The 14,763-nt window shown below is 42.2% G+C and overlaps 1 protein-coding gene across 1 annotated transcript in view; it reads left to right on the top strand.

The window, feature by feature from the left end:
* Positions 1-14,763, top strand: part of CDK5RAP2 (CDK5 regulatory subunit associated protein 2) — a 723,544-nt gene that overhangs the window by 217,977 nt on the left and 490,804 nt on the right. The window lies entirely within an intron of this gene.

Below are 14,763 nucleotides of genomic sequence, written 5' to 3'. Positions count from 1 at the left end.
TGGCCAATGCATCCACTCAGGCCATTATAACGTATCCATGTGGGAAACAATGTACACGTTTTCAGGCAGCCGGTCTAAGAATAGACATGAAGGTAGCTACCAGAGGTCTTATGCCGCAACATCAGCAGCAACAGTCTCAAAAAGACAACAATATCAACCGCGCTGATCCTTCAGACAACAGAGTTCAAGCAACATCAACCAGAATTGAGTAGTAAATCCCATGGCAGCTTCCACCAATCACTTCTCCACTTCTTCCTTTCTCTGTGCCATTCTCGTATATGGAATTATTACAAACCATACCTAAGAGTGGCAAACCATACCGAAGAGTGGCAAAGCATGCCTAAGTACAGATGTGTGCTGAAAATTATGCAAAATTGTTGTGCTCTACATTTCAATGCACTTGCTCCTCAGTTCCTCTGAAAAATACCCCAAAGTATCAACTTCACTTTATAAGGAATAAAGCTGAACAAGTACTTGTAAAACAAATAAAAGAAATCATAGAGTGCGTAACACCATTGTGAAAGGAAAATGAATCTATGTATTTTTTGTGGGAGAAAAGAAACCCACGCAAGGATTTTAGGCCAAACTTGGATTTCACACAAGCCAACAAATAAATCAAGAAAGAATGATTCTGCATGATGGTATGTCATTTTTTATACAATTAAAGAAAAGAGATTGTGTTTAAAATACTTTATTGTATTAATCATTTGATTACAATAAAAGTGAAAACGCAAACATTGAGATAAAATAATTTCCATGATTAAACATAATATAAAAGAACATACATAATTCATGATACCATATATATATCCATAAATTAAAAGCAGTCTAAGCAGTTAATGTTTTATAGACATGTTCTAAAAACTGAACCGCCTTATAATTGCACTGTCCTCTTTGAGCCTGAAACAATAGCGTACAGCCTCTGCAGTTGTTTTTATTTTCACATTATTAAACAAGGGGCGTAAGTATGTCCTCCGTATGGGCAACAGCTTCGGGCAGATGCATATTAAATGTTCAAGAGTTTCTTTACCGATTCCACAAAGCCGGCATACTTGTATACCTTTAAGTGCCTGGTTCCAAGTCCCTTCAAACTCCCCAATCGGAATATAAAATTGTCTAAACCGTAAGTATTTCCATTTTATGTAACTGAACAATTTCCATCCCAAGTATTCTTGAGCCTGTAAGGTATAAGTATCAATTACTAAATCCGTATGTTTATATTTCCCAGCTTGTAGAAGATCTAAATTCCACTTCTTTGTCATTAGTGTATTACGTATTAAGTTTTTAGGCACATCCCTGGTCATTCGCCCCATCTCTTGTATATCAGGCAGATCACAAGATCCTATTTCCATCATTATACTATATAGTTGCAAATCTCTGACTTTTTTGCTCCGGAGTCCTTCAAATATTAGATGTTTCAGTGTGCACGAATCAGCCTTAGCACAATCAATAATATAGTTAACACAACTTCTCTTATGCAACGTTTCCAGCGATTTTAAACCAAATTCCAATCTTATCGTACAATGCGGAGTTGCCTGTCTTAAATGAAGTAAGGTGCATACACCTTTCATAAAACATTTCTCAAGTTTAAGAATGGCTTTCTTGTCCATAACAGGAGATGCATATAGAAAATACGGAATTATTTTCATTTGTAGTGCTTTAAGTGATGGAATAATGGCATTTCCTCCGAACATTTTCATGAATCTCAAGATTGATTTAGTAATAGCTAATGATTTTGCATTCTTATTAACCTTAGGGTTTAACCATGATAACTTTTTGTCAAAGGTTACGCCTAAATAATTATATTGTTCCACTACCTCAATTAAATTTTCTCCTAAGGTCCACTTAGATTGTATGGACTGTCCAAACGTCACAATTTTTGTCTTCGACAAGTTGGCTATCAAACCATTCACTGTATTATATGTATGTAATTGATTCCGTTGATACTGGAGTCCCTTTGGAGTTAGGGTCAAGATTACTATATCATCCGCATATGCTAGATATGGTATCTTTCTGCCTCCTAGTTTATGTGACAGGCCCATATCTGAACTTAGCATCAAATCTATATCTGCGATATACAAGGAAAATAACAGCGGTGCAAGGACACAGCCTTGCTTAAGACCATTTGTGGTATCCATTTTTGGTGATAATGTATTATTATTAGCCAATTTCACCCTAAGCCATGTTTCCGAATGCAGACAAATAATAAAATTCAGAAGATTAATATCAATCTCCCATGCTGTTAATTTACTCCACAGCCTTTGCCGGTTAACCTTACCAAATGCTGTGGAATAATCCACAAACAGGCTTATAGCATTATCTTCTGCATGCTTGCCTTTTTTCCTAATAAGGCGAATGAAGCGATATTATCAAGTGTCAAACACCCTGAGCGAAATCCGGTTTGAGTTATTGGTATTAATGATTTTTCCTCGGCCCATGAAGTTTATTTTGAAGGTGTTTTGCAAAAAGTTTCTCTTAAAAATCCAACAATGCTATTAGTCTGTAGCTGGACGGATCATCTTTAGGGCCTCGCTTATTAATTGGATGAACAATCGCTCCTTTCCAGGAAGAAGGTATTATTCCATATTTGATTACCTGGGAAAACAGCTGTTTTAGCATTGCACTCCAAAAGGTTATGTTTAACTTTATCAAGTTTATAGGGATACCATTTGGTCCTGCTGCCTTAGATGAGCGAGCACTCGTTATTAGTTCCACAATTTCTTCTTCTGTTATTTCTGCAAATGTTCCATCAGCTTTAGATGTCGTATATTTACATGTTACAGATGATTTGTATAAAGCTTTGATGTGATTTTCCCACTTATTGCTTGGGATAAATAAGTTGTCTGGCTGTTTATATGAATTTGTGCCGTGTCCCACCAGGGACCAGAATGCGCGCTCATTCTTAGTCGATATAGCATGGTATAATTTAGCATAGGCAGTGTTCACACTATCCCGCTTTATCTGTAAATTCCTATTCTTAAATTCTTTCTTTATATCTTGTATTTTCGCGTTGCGCTCATTGGAGATCGGGAGTTTTAAGATCTGTCGCATTTTCATGCGATAGATTCTCTTTGATTCAGTTAATTCTGAAGTCTTCATTGTGATAATGTTTGGTCACGACTCCTGTATACTTGCCACAAGAAAAGAGATTGGATTTGTGCTCTGGGATTACTTTATGCATATTTTCACATTCCTTCTGCTACAGTCAAAGAACGGTCCTGAGATTTGTAGTGGACCTAACTGGTTGCCAATAGAGATCCAAGAATTTTATTGAGATGTGTGGTGGTCATTAAGATTCATCTTAGGGAAAAGTGCATATATCACTACCTAGTCTTTCGAATAATCAATGCGGACAATCTTCAAAAAGCGGGAAACTCTTTTCAAATAACTTTGAAATTCCTCAGTAGTTTCTGCAACTCACTTAGATTCAACTTTGGTGCAACTCTAGGGACCATCCAAGGAGACGTGTGTTCTTCATGCTCTTTAAATGAAGTGTTTCAGCTCCACATGATACACAATTCTGCTACAAAGCAAATCTATTCTCTGCTGGGGTCCATAACCTTTTGCAAATTCATAATCCTGAATGCTGCATTGACGTACACCCACTCCGACAAAGTCTGCATGATTGGTGAAAGAAAAAGGAAGGTTCTTGGGATGACTGGGTTCATCTACCCAAAGATGTCCGACTGTCTCTAACTTGGTGGAGTGATTGGCGCTATCCCCTTATGGGAGTCCATTAATATCAGAATCTCCTAGGTAGGTAGCGATGGATGCATTATTGACTGGCTGTGGAGCGCACTTGGACAGTCTAACAGTATAGGGTGTCTAGTCACAGAAGGAGCCACATTGCCTTATTAAACTATTGGAGCTCTTGCCCTTCTGTTCTTCTTTCCTTCTCTGACTACAAACAACATTCTAATTCAAATGAAAATACTTTCACAGTGTATTGCCTCAACAAAGAAAACAGCAAATTCCAGGCGGTCATGGCCTTCTCAGCAAGTTTCTTGTACCCTTCCCCTGGATTCCTTGAATCCCAACCAGTCAGCTGAGACCCAGAGAGATAAAAATCAAGGTAGTCTTGATTGCACTGGAATTTCAAGGGCAAAAGTGGTACACTGATTTACTTCAGTTCTTGACACGAGGCTGCTGTGCAAACCCAATCCTAGTGTCTGGACATTAATAGATCAAAATCTGACATCATTGACTTTGGCAGCATAGCTCCTTAATGCATTCAATATGGACATTTATGTCTGCCCAAATACTATATGGACATTGTTAAAGAAGCAAAGAAACCTTCAAGAGCCACATGTGCTCTTAAAAGGAAATGTAAGGTGACGCAAAAGTGCATTTTTCTTGTATCCTGCTAGAAAAAGTGGTGCTGCCATACATGCCGCTGCTGGCCAAGCCTTGACCTACTACTGTGGTTAGAAGGTTGCTGTTTTTCATGATTCTAGTCATTAAGGGTTTTCTAGAAGGATTGAAAAAAGTGTTATCTCCGATTGGAAAACTCTTGCCTCTTTAGAAGCTCATTGTGGTTCTATCAAAATTGTTGTCAACCCCTTTCGAGCTTATACATAAAACCTCCTTGCAGCATCTGGGGCGTAAAGCGATTTCTTTTTTAACTAACCCATTTTATTGGCATTTGACACCAGCAGAGAATGTGTAGTGGGAAGAAGACAAGATGATGACGGCACTATTAGAATACTAACCAGGGTGTTACCAACAGGAGGTCAAGAGTGGGTATAGTTTAGAGCATTATCAAAATGCAGAGCATGGTTTAGGCTTTTAAATTTGTAAGATTTTTATCATTTATTGTAATTGTTATGCGTATGGTAGAAAAGTGTTCCAGGATCCTGAGTGTGGCTTGGACAATTCGAATGTTTATAATTTCAACAAAGAATCTTCCGATGTAGAACTAGGATTATAAATAGGTAACATTTACCTATTTAATATAATCTAGGCTTTAATATGGCAATTGGGATTTTCGTTGAAGAAAATGATGCTACTTTAAAGCCAACTATCATCACACAGTTGCGAGGTCATGCCCCTCTGGCCAGTGCACCCTGAAATGAGAAACATTAATAATGGCTTAACGTGCTAAGATGTGATTTTCACTCACCTCTACGTATATACAATGATAGTGGTTAAGAACTGGTGGCAGGCTTCGGGGTGATGCCATTTCAAGACATATTTGAAATCCTTTTTGTATTTACAGTTGTAGACATATTGTTCCTGTTGCCAGATCATTCCAGAACCAGAATCCAGAATTTTCACTTACACTCAAAAGGGATGGATGGATCAGAGCTGGAGTAGCAGAGCATTCTTGAGAAGAGGATCCAGACATTTGATTGATTTTATCTTGGATGAAGTGGGGGGAGGGGTGATTGTTGGCTGAACATAGGGAGTGAGGGTAATGATTGGTTTTGAGAGGCAGGTTGAAGTTGTGCCAAAATTGCTTTAAAAATAAGTAATATGTACTAAGTCCTCTGTAGATTAAAAAAAAAAGTAAAAAATTACTACTGTTTGGCCTGCGAGTCCTCCATAATGTGTCCTATTATCTGGCATCCTTTTGTAAGGAACGGGGCAAATAGCATAGTTGACACACCAGACGGCTGTAAATTATGCCTTCCTGATATGAATATTCTGATCCTAATAACCAGAGATTCCTCACCTTCAGAATATTCCCAAAGTGCCAGAATGGAGCCCAAAAGATTCATAGTAGTGCTCCCGCACCTTGCTAGGGGTCTTCATGCAGCTTTGTGTTGTCCTTATTCTGCCCCTGAATTGATGGAGTTGAGCTTCATATAAGTGCCATCCCCATGCGCTGACGTCTTTTCCTTTCTTTCTGTGCCTTCGAAAGCTGATCCAGAGCTCCGCCCCTTTGTTTTGATTGATGAATTCCTCTAAAATTATTTTCCAGTGTGCATGGGAGCAATATCTCCTCCGAAGACTGTAGTGCTCAGACTGTGCCTTGACTACTGGAAGCAGATGTTGGTGATGGACCTGCACAAGGTGTGCCTCTGGTTTTTTGACTTGAGGAACGACTCATTTGTGCAAAGATTGTGCCTTCATGCACCTGAACCCAAACCAAGAATTGGAGGTAGGCCAAGAGCAGCAAAGCCGAGCCCTTAAAGAATAAACAACAAATTTGCTAGTACTGCCAATATTTGAACCTCAGATCAACTTGTGAGGACACATTTTGAAGAACAACAAAATGTGTAAGAGACTTTTCTTTTTTCGACTTAATCAATTATTTTAATTATATCAAAAAAGCTTTATCATCCTTCCATAATACAAAGTTCAAAAGAAGGTTACAACTAACATAAATGGGACATAATTCACACAGTGAACATTACACCTTTCAATCATACATTTCAACCATTCTAAACAACACACTCTTCTGTGCTCCAAACATACTGGTACCGACACAACATTCACACAATTCTGTCACTCTTCTGGGAAAGCATAAACACTTGATAAGCTATGGCTTGATACGAATGGCGATTGATTCAGATTCAAAAAACAAAGCATGACTAAGTAAACCGGCTCCTTCCTAAGGGGTCTCGAAACGCGTAGACCTTTTTGTGCGACCACAAGAATTTGGAATTGGTTAAAAAGAAACAATACTGAGAGTTACTTTTTCAACGATACTCTCTGTGGTCTTAGGAAATAGCTTATCAAGTGTTTATGCTTTCCCAGAAGAGTGACAGAATTGTGTGAATGTTGTGTCGGTACCAGTATGTTTGGAGCACAGAAGAGTGTGTTGTTTAGAATGGTTGAAATGTATGATTGAAAGGTGTAATGTTCACTGTGTGAATTATGTCCCATTTATGTTAGTTGTAACCTTCTTTTGAACTTTGTATTATGGAAGGATGATAAAGCTTTTTTGATATAATTAAATTGATTGATTATGTCGAAAAAAGAAAAGTCTCTTACACATTTTGTTGTTCTTCAAAATGTGTCCTCACAAGTTGATCTGAGGTTCAAATATTGGCAGTACTAGCAAATGTGTTGTTTATTCATGCACCTGAAGGCATTCTGAGACTGTGAAGTGAAGATGAATATTGCCGAACACCGAAAGAAGTCACGGACCCTGAGTAAGTGCCGCTTCCACTCCAAGTCAAGGGCACAGACTTGTTTTCGCTCTCTAGTGGATCTCCTGAGAGTGCAAACTAGCATAAGAAGTCGAAGCAGGTTTCAGCCCCATTGCACCACTTTGTCTAGAGAGGAGTCGCAACAGTGTTACGGATTTCACTTCTGATCATGGAGCTGATAAGTCAGCTGGTCCTGTTGCACCCTGAATTTTCAGGGCCATCAGCAATGCTGCAGCAGATTGGGGCCTTAAAGAAGCTACGCTGCTTTTTTGTGGCTCTCTTCTGACCCCGCTGGCTCAATTTTGGGCACCAATGATTTGCCTGGGGCCTCCAGGATGGTAACTGCTGGCAGGTGCACCTCTGTCCCCCTCCCGAACCCACCTCTGGTTCTGCACTGTCTTTGGTGCTGACTTTCCCACTGACTGCAAGACTTTCGCTGGTTCCTTCTTCATCAGTGCCAATCCCAGTGTTGCCGGAGGTCGAGCCCTTGCCTGCACCAGTGTCTAATCCCAAACCAAATCCGTCTTGACCCCGTTTGAGGTCAGATTATGACTCCACTGCACCTAGTTCATATACTTTCTGATTCAGATAAAACACTTCTGCCACTGAGTCTCCCACAGAGCTTGCATCATCTTTTTGGCTTATGCTCTGATCAACCTGATAATGATGAGAAGATGGGGGATGATCACATAATATGAACATGATTACATTTATATAGATTTGTTGAATGCCAGTGGTTTCAATGCCTACCCTTGCATAGTATTGCTTTTACCCCTTGGAGAAGAGCGCATCATTTGCCGTGGTGATTCAACATGCGACTGAGGTCCTAGATCTACAGCTGCCCTCTGAAGTCAAAACAAGTGGGCTCACTGAGGTTTTGCACTCTGGGCTAGACTCATCTAAGCCCTTACTTCCAGTTAATGAAGCACTTACTGACACTGTTTGGGTACATGGGTGAACACTTACTCTTGCCTACCATTGAACAGCCACGTGACCAGGTGCCACAGACTGGTGTCGGTGGACCCTGACTTTCTTATGCAGCTCTTACCGCCCGAGGGTTTAGTGGTCCAGGCCTCCAAAAAGGATTGAGTCATTAAGGAAGTGGATGTCAGTTCTGCTAGTCTGAAATTGAGGCCAGTCAGTGCAGTCTGCCTCATAGTCCTTTATATGCAAGCCCTTTGGGACATGGGCCACAAATTTTGTCTGCAGTCCCGGAGGAGGTTTGAGCCTCTTTAGCTCAAACCATTCAAGACGGCCAGGATTAGCTAAATACGTCATTAGGCAGGGCTAGATGCTACTGTCTACTTGGGATGTGTGGTGGGCACCTGTGTAGTGCTCCACCGCCACGCGTGGATGTGATCTACTGGCTTTTCTGGGGGTGGGTAGGTGTTTCGAAAGCACATACCTTTGATGGGTCTCGCCTCTTAGGCAAAAAGGCAGATTCTACCCTTGAACGCTTTAGGGAAAGCGGAGCTACAGCGCATTCCTTGAGCCTTTCAACCCTGCTTGAAAATGTCCTCAACTGCCCAACCATTTCAAGGCTACTCCAGAGGACTGGCATATAGGCACTGCCAGGCTACATCACCACTGCAGCAGTCACCCCAGTTATCTTGTGGCCATGGATGAAGCAGACATCATGTATGTCACCAGGGGCACCACTCTACAGAGTCCTCCACTCCTGCATCCTCAACATCCAAGCTGCTTTAGTTTACCCTTTGTGGTGCACAGCTACCGTGTGGGAGGTGAGTTTAGATATTTTCCTCCAGGTTTGCAGACCATTATATCAGACACGTGGGTCCTCCAGATTGTCCAGCAGGACTATGTGTGTCAAATGAGGTTTGGATTTCAGGTGCGCGAAGGTGGTCTGATTTGAGTCTGAAGATATGGTTTGAACCACTTTTAAACTTCCCCTTGAAGATGCTCCATGTTTCCAGTGTGTGACATAGACCACTGTGGTCACGGTTATCAAAGGCTTTGGATGGGTCTAGAAAAATCAAGAGGCATGCTTCACCTTTGTTCGTGATCTGCAGCATGATTATGCATATATTTTAACATGCTGTTTCAATGCTGTTACGTTCCCAGCAGCCGGATTAGTGTGCACTAGTGGTGTCTTATTTATGAACTTTTAATTGCTCAGTTGCATATTTTTCTAGATGTTTTGCTTTCTAACGTAAGCATGTGATCGAACATTGGTTTTAATTTAGTTTGTTGTCTACTTTTGGGGTTTTGTAGCATTGGATTGATAATCCAGGTTTTGTAGTAGATTGTCCTTTCCTCAGAATTGAACTATTCTCAGTAATGATACTGGATTCTAAAATTTTAAAGCATACCTCTACTGTGGTGCCAGAAGGGTTGTTTTGTTTCAGCTGGTGATCTGCGGGGAAAGATTTGATAGAATGTGTAATTTGTTCCAGTTCAATATCTTTTCAACACCATATCAGACACAGGTCTATGTTGCTCAGGTTTTGGAACTTTTCTGTCATTTTTGCAACATTTTTCCCCCACATCATCAGGTTTTGCTTTGCCCCAAATGTCGCCAGCAGATGTCAGTGACACTGACCTTCAAAGTAAGGGCCTGATTTAGTTCTTGGTGGGCGGGTTACTCGGTCACAAAGGTGACGGATATCCCGTCTGCCGAAATATAAATCTCATTATATCTTATGGGATTTATATTTCGGCGGAAGGTATCCGCCACCATTGTGACAGAATAACCCATCCACCAAGATCTAAATCGGGCCCTAAGTGTTATTAGGCTGAGAGAAGAGCTTGAGTCTGACTCCTCAAACTGGTGTTGGTCAATTTGGGCAAAAGAATGAAATATAGAAAAAACATTTCCATGAAAATTAAAAGATTTGAGTCAAATGTCTGTAAGCATGATTATGTGGTTATTAAAAATTGGAAATTATAATAGCAACTAGATAAAGAAGTAAAATACAAGAAATGGTGTTCCCTAGTCTGGGAATCATAGGCCACAGTAGCCATTTTGACTCTGCCTGAATCTGAAGGAGCGCTATATGATGGCCAAGGACAACTCCTCTAAAGTTACGTAAAAAAACACAAAAAGTAATGTTAAAATAACTGGAGCACATAGAGACTGGTGATATTAAGGGACATAAAGGCCGTGAGGCAAAAAGGTGCAGCACCAGCCTTAAACAACAATAATCAAATACAATGGCACAAAAATTGGAGAAAGAGTGGAAAGGGTTATGATGGCCCAGGCGGTTGTCTTGTTTTTTTTTGTTGCATATTTATATAGCGCAAACTCGACCCGAAGGTATTGGAGCGCTTTACATGAGCACCGTATTTACATTACACATTCAGGCACGGGGAGATTAAGTGATTTGCCCAGAATCACAGGATGTGGATGCGACCTCGAGGCTCGAACCCTGGTTTCCAGCACCAAAGTCTGCAGTTTAGCCGACGGACCACATCCTCTCCCAAGAGGATGTGGTGTGTCAACGAACAAAGGTGAAGCATGCCTCTTGATTTTTCTAGACCCATCCTTGTCTGCCTTGCCAAGTGTTGCATGGGGTTCGACGAGGGGTCTCCAGCCTTTTTTGTAGTGACAGCTACTTCTGATCAGTAATAATCATTGTGAGCTACTAAAGGATAAACAACGTGTACATTGTTACCAGACACCGCATGTAGGAAAGTGAGTTTCTGTTACAGCAACCCCCCAACTTTTTGTCAGACATCTGATGTACTTTGACTTGATGTGCCCTGGGTCCCTGCCAAATAGGATCCCAGGGACTGTGTTCTTTCCCAAAACTGTACCTTTGTACCCCAATTGGCACCTCCCAGGCCACATGTAAGTTCCTTGTAAAAGGTACCATGGGTACCAAAGGCACTGTGACCAGGGCTGCAGCACCTATTGTGCCACCCTTAGATGTCCTGTACCTTAACACACACATGCTGCCATTGCAGCCTGCATGTTTTGGTGCAGAGAAAAATGAAGAGTCGACATGGTACACATACCTGTGTGCCATGCCTGCAACTCACTGCCTATGGTATAGGTGATATAAAACAGGGAACAACAGTTCCTGTGGACAATGTATGTAAGATATGAGCATATTTAGCTCAATGGCAGTTTACATGGGCAAAGAGATGTCAGAGAGAGAAAAAGTAAATCATATACAAGACAATTCATAAATATTAGCTGTTTATGTTAATACTTAGTCAAGTCAATCATAAAAGTGCATGGTTTCCCAAGTGAACATCGAACCTACATATCAATTTAGTGACATAAAAATATGTTTCCAGAATACAAAAAACGACCATAACATATATGTTCAATAGTTATTTACAGCCTTCTAGTACATTGGTAGGGGCTGGATAATTGTTCGTTTTTACAGTTTTGTCGACGGCGGTTCAACCCCACCATCAATAGGGGGTCTCTTCAGGACCTAACAATGAGGGACACCTGAGCAATTAATGAACTGCCCAAGTGTGAAGTGCACACCACGAGGAATTATATATTGGGGAAAGGTTACTCACATGGGGCCCATGCTGTGCCTGAGGCTGCCATAGTCAGTCTCACACAAACTCCAAGGATATGGAGAACAATAAGAAGAGAGCGCCGATGTCAGCCTCCGTCAGCCTCCGTCAGCCTCTGTCGTTGGAATGATGATAAAGGTAAGACACCACTCTAGCTGGGTGCACTATACCACTGGTGAGGGTACAGTTGCATGAGCACTGTACCCCTACAGTGCCTAAGTCCATTCTTAGACATTGTAAGAGCCGTAAAGCCATAAAGAGTAAATGGTCTGGGAGTTTGACATTACGAACTCCACAGCACCATAATGGCTTTACTGAATTCTGGGAAGTTTGGTAGCAAACCTCTCAGCATAATAAACCCATACTTATGCCCGTGCGGGATTTATTATACAATGCAGTCAGAGGGCATCTTAGAGATGCCCCCTGAAAAACGACCAGCCTCTGGTGGGTTCCCTGACCGGTAGACACCAGCCTGCTATCACAAGACATGTTTCTGGACCCCCAGGGTGTGAGCCGGCGCTCCATGGGCCCAGAAACGCAGCCTTTCCTGGGCAGAGGTGGTCACACCTCCCCCAGGTCAGGAAGAGCCATCTATAGCAGGGGAGCTTCCAAGGCCTTGCCGCCTTCGAAACGTGGCCCGCAGCCTCTCCTGCTATCAGGAGCAGGCCCCCTTCCTGTCTCCCCTCGTTTTCAGCTGGAAGACAGGCGAGAAAATGAGAACAGTACAGAAGTTGTGCCCACCTCTGCCAACCCCACCCCTCAGGTGGGGAAGGCGAGGTGAAGCCCACTCTTCAGTGCAGATGGCAGGCACTCTCCAATCAGTGTTAGGGATTGTGCCCTCTCCCCAAGTGGGGTGAGCACACCAAGGGTGTAGTCACCCTAAGGTCAGTAGCCTATTGGCTACTGAGCTCAACACCCCAAAAACGCCCCCTAAATGCAGTATTTAGGGGGCAGCCCTGAACCCAGAAGGGACATTCCCGCAACCTGCTAAGAAGAAAACTGAATGAAGACGCCCAGCATAGGAGACTGCAGAGAAGAAATTACTTGGGCCCAGCCCTACCGGCCCGTATAGAGTTTCCATAGATCCTGTGCCAAAAGTCACCTTGTCCTTCAGCCAGCGACCTCCAGAACCCCTGGGAGGACTGACTGGCTTCAACAAAGACCACATCTCCTGTGAACAGCTGTTCTGTTCAAAAGAATCTCCAAACAAAGACTCCGAGCCTGCTGAAGGCAAAGAAACCAGACGGCCGGAACCACCACTGCACCTGTCGCCCACTGCCCGAATCCAAGTGGCTCACCGGTCCCAACGTGGTCCCCCAGCGCTCCAGAGTCCGAGTCCACCTTGAGCTGACTCCTCCAGGACTCCCCGATGTCGCCTGCAGCCTCTGCACGGAGACCCCACCCAACCGCGAGTGGCCCGGTAAAGTGAAATCCTACCTCAAAAGGCCCCCCTGCATCCAGCCGCCATGCCCCCTTGAGAAGAGAACCAGAGGTACACCTACGTCCCGAGCCCTCAAACCTACCTGCCCAGCTGTTGGTTCTTCCCGGACGACCTCCTGGACTGAGCTTACAGCCAAAAACCAAAATCGGCTACTCCCATTGAAAAGAGGGGGCTCCCGATGCCAAATCGGCACCCTGCACCCGGTCGCCCCATTGCCGCTGTGGGTGCACCTTGTGTGCTAAATTGAATCTCCTTTTGCCCGGAGCTATACCCCAGGAGCTTTGCTCCCATATCCAAGTGGCATGCCCATGAGCAGCCACCAACCGGAGGCCCCCTATCCCCCATTTGATAACATTGGGCCTCCGCACTCTATACCTGGCCCCCCTAGTGCCGCTGAGGGGGTTCTTTGAGTGCATCCTTGACCCTGGGGGAACCCTGGTTCTAACCCCAGAAACCTAACTCCTACAACCAAATACTTACCTTTAAACCGATAACTTCATTTCCTCCCATAGGATTGCATAGACTGCTTTTCTGTGAAAAAAGTTCTAAGTGTGGAGTTGGAAATTACTTACCTTTTATTTAGGTAATGTCCCAGTGTGATATCTAGGCATATCACAGTAAGTAAAAAAAGTAATCTAAAAAGTAATCACAAAGTAATTGCAGAGTAACTGAAAAGTAATTTCAACGGATTCTGAACATTTGACCTACCTGAATCTACATTCAACTGCATTATCAGAACAGTACTATCTTTACTTACCTGCACGAAGACTGGCATGGTTCTAAAAATAAAAATACAACAAAGAACTATTTTTATACAAAACAATTGTTCACAGTGCAGTCTTTGAGTGTGTGAAATCATTTCTTGCCTGAGTGTGTAAAATAACTACCCTCTGATAAAGCCTTACTGCTTGCCCACACTACCACAAATAGAGAGTAAGATAGTATCTACTTTTACCTTTGTAAGCCTTTGGGGATCCACTGGACTCTGTGCACAATATACTTCACTTTGGTATAGTATATACAGAGACAGCTTTCTACACCCCCATGCCCAGCTTCATTGACTTTAAGCCGAATGTCCATAGAGCCAGATACAATGATTTAAAAAAAAATACTTTGACTAGGGGCACTATGACAGGGCTGCCATGTGTGTCAGTGAGAGCATGGTCTTTGGGGATATATGAATGTGTGTGTATGAATGGGATATATTTGTATGGATAACTGGGAGCCTGTGCTGTATGTACTTATGGCACAGGACATACCTTTCACCATATGTGGCACTGTTACGTGTATAGCACAAATCTACAAACATTTATTTATTTTTAAAATGGAAGAAATGTACAGTGCATAAAAATGTTCTGCAAAGATTTTCAAAGTATGGCACTCTCTTTAATAGCGCTTAAATAGAAGGTTGGCCTCTACATTGTTTGAATGGGTGAGCACAATAATCCTAATCAGGATTTTGAAAATAATGTTTGTGATTATTGTGCTTGGGTAGGTTGTCTTTGTTCCAGTAAAATTGACATATCTTTCAAGAATGGATAAATAATTTATAAGCTAAAAGTGTTACCAGGTATGTGGATCTAGTATGCTGAAGAAATCAAATGTTGTTTTTATTCATGTACCTTTGCTTTTTTTCTAAATCTGGAATGGTATGAACCCTCTTTATTGCTCCAAATAAAAATAGTTTCCAGTTCAGGTGCACTGCGCCTTTTGCTGTCTTTGTGGCTTGTGGAG

The sequence above is a fragment of the Triturus cristatus genome, chromosome 1_2 (assembly GCF_964204655.1).
Source record: "Triturus cristatus chromosome 1_2, aTriCri1.1, whole genome shotgun sequence".
NCBI classification, from domain to species: Eukaryota; Metazoa; Chordata; class Amphibia; order Caudata; family Salamandridae; genus Triturus; species Triturus cristatus.
The sequence above is the reverse complement of the archived record's forward strand: the minus strand, read 5'-3'. Positions and strand labels throughout refer to the sequence as shown.